The sequence below is a fragment of the Pholcus phalangioides genome, unplaced genomic scaffold, assembly GCF_987345545.1.
Source record: "Pholcus phalangioides strain wild (caught in Gottingen) unplaced genomic scaffold, Ppha-v1.0 ptg000003l_1, whole genome shotgun sequence".
In the NCBI taxonomy this organism is placed as follows: domain Eukaryota; kingdom Metazoa; phylum Arthropoda; class Arachnida; order Araneae; family Pholcidae; genus Pholcus; species Pholcus phalangioides.
In genome coordinates, this window is record NW_028301596.1 from 7,258,724 (window position 1) to 7,270,591 (window position 11,868).

The window sequence follows — 11,868 nt, forward strand, 5'->3', positions numbered from 1 at the left end:
AGTGCATTTCTAACAGGACTGTAAGTGGGTTTGCACGACTCATCTTTTGAAGCCCCTGCGAGTCAAGTTTGGGTCGTGACCGATAGCTCAAGTACTGGGATTAGTTGGTGGATTTGTACGACCCATCTCGGAAGCCCCTGCATATCAAGTTTGAATCGTGACCCATAATTCAAGTACTGGGATTAGTTGGTGGATTTGTACGACCCATCTCGGAAGCCCCTGCATATCAAGTTTGAATCGTGACCCATAATTCAAGAGCTTCTGGCTGTTAGTTAGTCTGAACTACCCATCTAGGAAGCCAAATGCGAGTCGCGACCCTTAGGTTAAGAATCCCCTGATCTACAGAAATCGGTCCAGTTACTGACATTAACACCGAGATCGTAATAACCGAGTTTGACTGTATTCGCATTAAAATTTTTAACGGAAACATGTGCATAAATCTCAATTCACCACCCATGAAAGCTGTTTGAACTATTTTTTTGTTATTCCACATGTAATAATGTCACAAGTTCACATCGGCACGTGTCAATACGATATTGAACATTGAAGGAGTGGAATTAGCTACCGTATGAAGAATACGACATTGAAAGCAAACGCAAGTTCAATCTCATTTAAACACATTAAGCTACTTGCGAAATATAACAAGACTTTGAATAAACATTCCTCCTTTCTAGAACATAAATTTTGAAAATTACAAATTCAATAGACGGTGCTTCTCAGTTCACGAAAACATTGTTAGAATCCGTAGAGAAGTCAATTGTACACACACACACACACTCAAGAACTCGGATGGAGACGTCTTGTGAATGGAAACCCCCCTTCCCATTCAAAATGTACGTCTTCCTACGCTGTGATCGTTCCTTAGAAATAGCTCTACACCGACTTCTCTTGTGGCGTACATCGCACCATACTCGTATACTGCATACGGAGACGACGACGACGACGGGAACATTAATATTCCGGCGGTACGTGTGTATGTCGTAGAATAGGACGTGCTGGAATGAGATGAATATATGAGGGACCATGCAAAGGAAATTCTCAAATATGGGTCGATTCATGCTAACGTTCTTTTCAGGGTGGGAAACGTAATAAGGCAAGAGTTGAAGTGTGGAATCAAATTACTTGCCGGATACATATAATACACGGAGAATTGCTTCGAAGTAAGACGCTTCTTCTCCTAAATGAATATCCTACCGTAAATATGAATGATAAATATGGTTGTATATATAATGCATAATCGCAGACCATTTTGGTAAGTTTGTGATAAATTTCCCTTTATTTATACAGCTTTAACTTAAATTATATTGCTTTTACTGGGCAATTATGCGCAATACACAAAATATCGCCGGTAAATTTGATAGATGCTAAAAATATTATTTTTAACCTGCGATTATGCATAATACCCAAGGATCAAATACAAATACAACGCCACAACAGGCAAATGCCCAACGAGGTAGCTGTGATTGTTGGTAAACATGGTAAAATCGCGCAAAATTCATCACATTTTGTCGGTTATTATGCATAATTGACGCTTCGTATTGGTACCGATATGATAAATCGGTCCCTTTTTTAAAATTATAAAGACACCTCTAAAACCACTACACCGCCTCCGGTCATATATCGCCACACGGCAATTTCCAACCAGTGGAGTTGGGTGGGAAATGAAGGCTCCATCCATTGGTAGTTGCCCTAGGCTCGGAAGGTAAAGAACTTACTTCTAATGTTCTATGCCCGGATTCGATCTCATGGAGCTTAATGGTAACCTTCATAGTGGAAGATGAGCATCTTTATCACTGCGCCACTCGGGTACTCCTGGAACAACTGGCACAACTAGTATGTTTACAACCAGACTGTACGTGGATTTGTACGACCTATATTATAAGCCTCTGTGATCGAAGTTTGAGTAGCGACCCTTAAATTAAGATACAAAATCATCATGCTTCAATTGAGTGCTATATAATCATGTTTCAATTGATTCATAAATCATCACGGTTCAATTGAGTCCTATATTATGACGATTCAACTGAGTCCTATATTATGACGATTCAACTGAGTCCTATATTATGACGATTCAACTGAGTCCTATATTATGACGATTCAACTGAGTCCTATATTATGACGATTCAATTAAGTCCTAAATCATCATGATTTAATTGAGTCCTAAATCATCCTGATTAAATTGAGCCCTATATTATCACGATTCAATTGAGTCCTATATTATCCCGATTCAATTGAGTCCTATATAATCATGTTTCAATTGATTCATAAATCATCACGGTTCAATTGAGTCCTATATTATGACGATTCAACTGAGTCCTATATTATGACGATTCAACTGAGTCCTATATTATGACGATTCAACTGAGTCCTATATTATGACGATTCAATTAAGTCCTAAATCATCACGATTCAATTGAGTCCTATATTATCCCGATTCAATTGAGCCCTATATTATCCCGATTCAATTGAATCCTAAATCATCATGATTCAATTGAGTCATAAATCATCATGATTCAATTGAGTCCTAAATCATCCATATTCAATTGAGTCCTAAATCATACCTATTCAATTGAGTCCTAAATCATACCTATTCAATTGAGTCCTAAATCATACCTATTCAATTGAGTCCTAAATCATCCCTATTCAATTGAGTCCTAAATCATCCTGATTAAATTGAGCCCTATATTATCACGATTCAATTGAGTCCTATATTATCCCGATTCAATTGAGTCCTATATTATCCCGATTCAATTGACTCCTAAATCATCATGATTCAATTGAGTCCTAAATCATCATGATTCAATTGAGTCCTAAATCATCCCTATTCAATTGAGTCCTAAACCATCAAGATTCAATTGAGTCCTAAACCATCAAGATTCAATTGAGTCCTAAATCACAATGATTCGATTGATTATTTGAAATGAAAGTAAAGGAAAATTTATGTACAATAAATTGTATTATTTGAAAATTTAGTTCCGATTAATAGAAAACTGTAAAAGTTAATATTTACCAAAAATTAAAATAAAAAACAATAACGAAAACGAATAAAAAAGAATTTTTACAAAAAAAATCAGATGAAAATAATAAAAAATGTATGAAAAAAATGTATAAGGAAATATATACAGCAAATAGAAAACTCAGTCAAAAATTATAAGTTAAAAGAAATGTATTTACAAAATTTATTATTTTCAAAATATAAAGACGTCTATACAAATATAAAGAGAGGATATAATTATTAAAATCAACTGGAAAAATGATAATGTTTGGAAATTTAATGCGATTTGATAAATAAACTTATTTAAAACCCTTATAGGAGAATTTGATTCACTAAAAATACAAAAGAAAAATATTTTTTTTAAATAAAAAAAAATTAAGCTTTTCAAACTTTAATGAATTTTAAATTTTTTACGTTTTTGGAAAATATCGTCGTGGTACTTAATTGTTCTTTGCCAATTCTCAATTTTTCGTGATGGTTCCAATTCAAACTAAATCAGTCATTAGTGGAAAAAAATAAACTTTTTTAGCAAATTTGCATTTTTAATTTGTAGATAAATTGATTTTCCCCCCTTCAAATTTTTTAGAAAGTAAATATTTTGACTTTTTAACAATAAACTCAGGTGTCTACGAAGATGATTTTTATCTATAAACACGGTCTCTATAATTAAAGTTACACATTGGAATGACAATAAAAGGAAAACTACTGGATAAGATGTTATCAAACTTGGTAATAGTTTATAGGAGGTCATGGGATTTAATTTTCCGCAAAAAAAAAAGAAGTTCAAAAACTAACCACCAGCGGGGAATGGTGCTATATGCAATATTATTAAACGAAATAAGACATGAAGGCATCAGTTTAAAATGTTTTCCTCCACCTCACATTGGTACATGTGTCAAACAGTTATTTCTGCACCATTTCACCGATGACTGGATTATAAGCAGGTACTTCCTTATTTTTTGGCTACCACGGTCACCAGACCTCAAAACCCTGTGACTTCCAGCTATGGAGTTACCTCAAAATCATTGTTTTTGGTGATAACATAGACAATTTGGCGGGATTGCAAACGCGATGCACCGACATGCAGGGCCGTCTCAAGAGCAGCATGGGCCCCCGGGTCAGTTGTTTTTCCTGAGTTCCTACCTCGTAAATTCTAGAACATTTCAACCGAATCTCATTTTTGTGAGGCCCCTCTTCTCCTGAGACCCCCGGGCCGTGCCCGGGTGGGCCCATGTGTTAAGACGGCACTGCCGACGTGTTCGTAACATTCCTCCTGATATGCTGAGAGCTAGCTACTGTTGAGAACGCAGTAATGCGATTGAACTTGCTTTCAGAAAAGGGAGGACGCCACATTGAACATGCTTTGTAACACGTTTTAGAAACGATTAAAAACATTTTAAACTGATGCCTTCATGCCTTATTTCGTTTAACAATACTGCATATAGCCCCATTTCCCGCTGGTGGTGAGTTTTTGAACTTTTTTTTTTTGCGGAAAATTGAATCCCATGACCTCATGTAAACTATTACCAAGTTTGAAAACATTTTGTCCAGTAGTTTTCCCTTTTATGGCCTTTTCAAAGTGGAACTTTAATTATGAAGACCCTGTATATAAAAACATATATTTTATTATACAGAACAGTATACCAGAATATAGATAAATATATAGAACTAGCTATAGTACCAGTCGCTGCCCAGGTTTCCTTCAATTAGTGGGAGGATTGAAAAAGTGCCAAATGATTATTAAGGAATAAACTGTTATACATAATACTGACGACGTTAAAAAATTTACAAACCATTGTAAAGGCAGATGCATGCGTCTAAAATGCATTGCCAGGGACAAGGACGTAACTGGGATTCTTGTATCATCTTCCCACCCGGAGCAAACAAGATTTTGCCTCCCCACCGATTAAAAATTCAATTATTTTATAACGGTGTTCTATGTGTTCATTTAAAATTTGCTGCCCCGTAAGTTTTTCCACCTGGGGCAGTTGCCCCATCCCCGCCTCCCTCTAGTTACAGCCCTGGCTAGGGAACCACAATAACTAAAATCATTGTTGAGGCTTGCGAACCATTGTTGTCCGACAGTCCATTTCGGGCATTTGCCCAGCTCTGATAGCCATCATGCAAAATTTGGCGACGATGGATCTAAAATTGTAGATTTGTATTAAAAAAAAACGGGCGGGATGGACGCACACTTCCGCAGTGCTATCGAAAAGCTCACAAAAGTGAGTGAGATAAGCGGAAATTTAAGAAAAGATCTTAAACAAAACATATTGCAAGCGATTAGTGAACTGAACAGAATTCACAAAATGAGTACAAAACAAAAATAAACAACCTGGAAGAACAACTACAGATGTCACAACAGCGACTAGAAAGGCCTAGCTAGTATGCTGAGGTGACCATTTCGGCTAAAGGAGGTCGCAGCCAAGACATCCGCATGCCGCCAAGAAAGACGCCAAATTCTTTCGCAACCGTGATAGAACGTCACGGAATAAACAAACCACAGAAGAGGTAAAGAAGAGCTTGAAGGAGAAGATTGATCTAGCGAAGCTGTAAATAGGGATTGACAGAATGAAAGCTTTGAATTCAGGTAAGGTCCTGATTACTTGTAAAAATAAGCAAGACCTAGAAAAATAACGCAATGAAGTGAATGCCAATCTGAAAGAAGAACTTGATACGACTCCTAATAAAAGAAGGAGAGAAGCAATCAATATTTATATGGTTGGTAATACTTTAGATAATGTGTCTGAATTGCGATATCTAGGTGTAACGTTTGACCGTAAATTAAGATGGAAAACTCATATTAACAAAAGTCAGTACAAAAGTCAGCATTGCATTGAACACACTATCCAAAATGGCAAAAGTCTCCTGGGGTATCGGCCCGAAAGCACTGAAAACTATTTATGAAGGAGCAATTCAACCTCTAATGACGTATGCTGCACCAGTTTGGAATAAAGGATTGGCTTATAAGATACATAGGACTACTGGCAGCCCAGAGCCAGAGACTAATAGCCTTGTGTGTTATGAAGGGTTTCCGCACGATATCGTACGATGCTTCGTGTGTTCTTGCAGGCATCGGCCCCATCTGTCTGAAAAGATACAAGAAATCGAGAAAATATTCTCGAGTGGCGGACGTGATACCGATAACATTGATCTGGAACTTTCACTTAAACATTGGTTTACATCCAGGGAAACGTGTGGATAGAAAAAGAAACCACAAGAGAAAATCACCTACAGCTATTTACTGACGGCAGTGAGATTGGGAACAAAATCGGTTGCGCTTTTGTGGTTTTTCCAAAACGATACCGTAATTGTCGGAAAAATGTCCAAACTTGCAACTGCTCCAATAACCAGGCAGAGCCTTTCTCAATTTTGCAAGCTTCAACATGGAAAGCACTGAATCAGTCAACACATGGTATAACTATTACTATTCGTACAGACAGTCAAATTACGATACACAAGATTTTAAATAATAAATATCATCAGGAAATAATAGAAAGAATCCGTTTCATGCTGTGGGAACGTTCAACAGATGACGTAGAAATCAACATCAAGTGGGTCAAGGGCCATTCTGGTATTAACGGAAATGAAAAGGAGGATGAACTGGCTAAAACAGCGGCCCGGTGAAATCTTCCTCTGAGCTATGAAAAGATCCCCAAATGTTACATCAAGAAAACGAAGCAAGAGGAAATATGGAAAAATTTGTGGTGTACCTCCAAGGGAAAAACAACCAAATTGTTCTTCCCAAATGTGCAACAGAGACTGAAACGGAAGTTCAATAATTCATAGACTTACCCAAATTCTCACAGGACATACTAGAATGAACGAATATCTTTTCAATTTCAAGGATGCCTCTTCTCCTCTGTGTACCTGTGACTTTACACAAATACAAACTGTGGAGCATATTATTTCCTTCTGCTCTAATTTGGACTCAAAAATATATACGAACTTTACAAACAAATCATTACTAAATGCGATCAGTGGCCGCCAGAACTAAGAACTCTCATTTCAGATGAATATTTTCCTATATTCAATCGTTGCATTGACAGCATATCGTACCCGTGTATATGAGCAACTTTTTCTCCCTCAATATATGTATTTAAATTTTTTTGTATCTACTTGAATGTTTGTTTTCTTTTGTTTCTTAATTTTTTTATAATACAGTCGGCCCCCCGTATTCGCAGTTTTTTTCCATTAACGAAAATTTTTTTTTGACAACACTCAGCAATGGTCATTCACGTGTTTTTTGATTTTGAGTTGTGCTTGTTTAGGATGGCTCATTCTTCTAGCGCTACTGATAATGCTTTGAAAAGGTAAATGAAAGTGAAAACTTAAAAAAAAATTTGATATATTGTCTGTCGAAAGTAAGTCAATACCTGCTGTGGTCCGATATCACGGAATCAATGAATCTACGGTGAGATATACCAAGGAAAAGGAATCTGAAATTCGTTCAGCCGTGGCTGTAGCTGCACCCGTGGCAGTCAAAACTTTGCAGCACCTATCCATGCATTTTTCGTACAAAAAATGCTCTTACAAGAGGGTACAAGAGGGTACAAGACTGATACGAAAAGGCATTCCGATTGATTGTAATATTATAACACAAAAGGCGAAAAATTTTTACTCTTCCAAAAGGAAAGGACTGGTGAAACGTCTATTTTATCAGAATTTTATACAAGTAAAGATTGGTTTCATAGGTTTAAGAAACGATTCGGATTACGCATGCCAAAAAATCATTGGTGATCAAGCCTCTGCTGAATAGGAGGCAGCTAGAAAGTTTCCAAAGACTTTGTAGAAAATTATTGAAGAGAAGGGTTATGCACCTCAGCAAGTGTTTAACGCTGTCGAAACAACACTATTTTGGAAGAAAATGCCGAGAAGAAAAGCGAGCTCCTCGTTTTTTAAGGCAAGTAAAGATAGACCTACTATGCCGCTTTGCACAAATGCGTATGGGTACATGGTAAAGCCCACCATCTATTTCAAATCTACAAATACGTGAACATTGAAGGGAAGGATAAGCCAAAGCTCTCAGTGATTTGCATGAACAATAAAAGGGCTTGGAATATGAAAACACTTTTCCTGGATTGGTTTAAACGGTTTTTCGTTTCGGAAGTCAGGGGGTACCTTGAGAGTGACTACATGATATTCTCAAAGTTCTTTTGATATTTGGTTGACCGAGGAGGAGTTAATGCAGCTAACTGGTACTGAAACTGAAGCAGTACAGATGAAGAAGATCGAGATAAACAAGTAGAAGACAAGTTCACCACAAGTAACATAGCAGAAGGGCTTCTCAAGCTCAAATCAGCAATAGATTATTTTCATAACATAGATTCCTGTGTATTACGTTCTTCACATGTAGAAAAATTAGTAGAGGAAGCCTTGTCAACATACTCCAACATACTTGATGATATGAAGAAAAAGACACGACAAACAGAAAAATTACAATGTTTTCGTACCATAGAATTTTCGATAGCACTTTTCTTGCGCTTCAACACTGATTGCTTGCACATACAATTATTTTTTGGTAAATATTGTATATATTTTTATTAATCATATGATATATAATCATTATTGTTTGTGTTGACATATTCTATTCATTATATATATATGTATACTCGTATCATATACACTATTTGCCGGAGAAAAAAATATTGTATTTTAGTCCGCACAATACATGTAATACGACTTCTTGTCATGGAGCATGTAGAAATAAAATAATTTGTAAAACACACACACACACACACACACACATAGCAGAAAATCAATTTATATGTATATTAAAATTATGAATACAATAAAAATTGAATGCACGCGAATATTTTTCGTTTTATTCCAAATGATGATGACATTTCTTAAAATCAAACAAGATTTAGCAAAATCAAAATACCAAGAACAAAACTATTCCGAAAAATTTCTTCAAAACAAGGAAAATAATACACAAAAAATACACTCTTTAAAGAATTTACTTAAATAAGAGAAAACTGAGTTTTATATAAATATAAAAAGAGAAAAACTTTAAGAATAAATTTTTCGGATGAAAATTAATTCCCGGTAATGTTCCTTTTTTCTTCAAATTTTTGTCTTGAATCTCTCTCTTCATTATTATTTTTCGTAAACATTTCAGTTTTAAACGCAAAAAACGAATCATCAGTGTATGCTTAAGAAAAGTTTTCGTGAGTAAAAAATTTCAAGAAAGAAAATACTTGAACTTACTTGTAGAAATTATATTATTTTTGGAAAAGAAGAAGTCACATATCTCTTTTCTATGCTATTTCGAAAATAAGGATTGTGTGTTTAGGATTTGACTGCAATGAAAAGAAAGAGACGTAAGTATTTTATGTTTTAAATTATTTGGGGTCCTCAAATCAATTCATTCGAATCTTTGAATGGTCAATTTTTTACGTTTTGTCGAAGATATAAGGGCCCGTGTCTGGAGCTTGCTGTGAATCCCAATATGAATAGATAGATATCAAGAGTGATAAGAAACGTTGATGCCAAGAGTGAGCAGAAGCAGCCATAACAAGAGAGACTAGAAGTAGTGACAGATAGGTATCAGGAGTGATTAGAAGTAGTAATATCAAAAATAGTGATACGAAGAAGTGATCTGAAGCAGTGGTATTAAGAGTGGTCTGAAGTAGCGATATCAAGAGTGGTCTGAAGTAGCGATATCAAGAGTGGTCTGAAGTAGCGATATCAAGAGTGGTCTGAAGTAGCGATATCAAGAGTGGTCTGAAGTAGCGATATCAAGAGTGGTCTGAAGTAGCGATATCAAGAGTGGTCTGAAGTAGCGATATCAAGAGTGGTCTGAAGTAGCGATATCAAGAGTGGTCTGAAGTAGCGATATCAAGAGTGATAAGAAGCAATGAGTAATTAGGATTAAGAGTGATTGGAAGTAACGATGGATAGCTATCGGAAGTAGTGATTTTCAAGTGCGATCCGAAGGAGTGATATCAAGAGGGATCGGAAGCAGTGATATCAAGAGAGATCACAAGTAGTGATGCCGAGAGTGATAAAAAGCAGTGAGAGATTGGGATCAGGAGTGATTAGAAGCTTTAATAGATAAGTATCAAGAGAGAGAGATAAGAAGCAGTGATAGATCGGGAATGATTAGAAGTATTGACAGATGGGGATCAGTAATAGATAGGTATCAAGAGAGATTAAAAGCTGTGATAGATGGGTATCAAGAGTGATTAGGGGCCATTCAGGTATTACGTAAGCAGATTTTCAACCATTTTTGACCCCCTCCCCCCCTTTTGTGAGCAAAAGTCAGCAAAACACTGACCCCCTTACCCCTGTCAGCAAAATTTCGTCACCAGCTTAGAATATTTCATATCTTCAAAAAGGGGTTGTTGATGACGTAAGCAACCTTCAAACCACCTCCCCCCCCCCCGTCATCAAAAGTCAGTAAATCCGAAACCCTCCCCACCCAATCCTCGATGCTGACGTAATACTTGAATGACCCCTTAGAAGTAGTGGAAGATATGGATTAGTGATAGATAGGAATCAACAGTGATTAGAGCAGAGGCAGACAGGAATTAGTGATAGATAGGAATCAACAGTGATTAGAGCAGAGACAGATACGGATCAGTGAAAGATAGGAATCAAGAGTGATAAGAAAATAAGGCCAGTGTGACGGAGAGCATAGATCAATGGTGGTTAAAAGCAGTGATATAAACTGAAGAGCCAAAAAAACTGGTACAGGCATGCGTATGCAAATAAAGAGATATGGAACCAATCAGAGTACGGCGCTTCGGTCGGCAACGCCTCTACAACACAACAAGTGTCTGGCATAGTTGTTAGATCGGTTACTGCTGCTACAATGGCAGGTTATCGAGATTTAAGTGAGTTTGAACGTGGTGTTATAGTCGGCGCACGAGAGATGGGACATGGCATCTCCGAGGTAGCGATGAAGTTTGGATTTTCACGTACGACCATTTCACGAGTGTACCGTGAATATCGGGAATCCGGTAAAAAATTAAATCTACGACATCGCTGCGGCCGGAAAAAGATCATGCAAGAACGGGACCAACGACGACTGACGAGAATCATTAAACGTGACAGACGAGTTTTTTTGGTTCTTCAGTGTCTATGGATCAATTATTAGTTGAAGTGATTGATAGGAATCAATGGTAGATAGGTATCAAGAGCTATAAGAAGCAGTGACAGATAAGAATGAAGAGTGATTACAAGAGCAGTGATGGATAGGGAACAGTGATAGGCAGATACACCAAAATCCGCACTTTCGGATCGCGTTATTTGACAAGCTATTTGACACTAAATTTTCTGGTACAGAAGCAGTTGATCTTGATAAGTTAGACCGACCTCCGAAAAATTTCCACCTAGTCTATACAAAATTCTCAACCAAGCTTTACTGAAAGAACTCACGAAAAATGCATTGTTCTATCATTATTCTTCAATTTCCCGTAAAACAATGAAGTAAAAAATCGACGAATAAACAACAAACTCTAGCATAATTCCCTTTTCATAACCATATTATACACAAAGACAGTATTTTCAAGTAATTTCCCGTTGAAAACTCGATAAAAAAATATGATTAAAAACTCACATACACAAAGGAAAAAAAACCGTCTTACGTATACGGAAAAAGTATAGAAAATTCTATTACGTTCTTACCTCAAATGATACAGCAGTTTTTGTTGTTATTTTGGTCCCCTCTGTCACTTTTGTTTGCCAGTTTAGCGCGCCAAGGTTTCATTTTATTCGGTAGGCAACTAAAAACTAATACTAACGCCGATCGTTTACCGCCTACTGAGAGAAAAGGATAAGAAAAGTTACTGTGTGTGTATATACAGTGTATATATTTTTTTCCCCTCTTACTCAAGGGATAAGTTCTCCAGAAAAATCGACGGGATTTT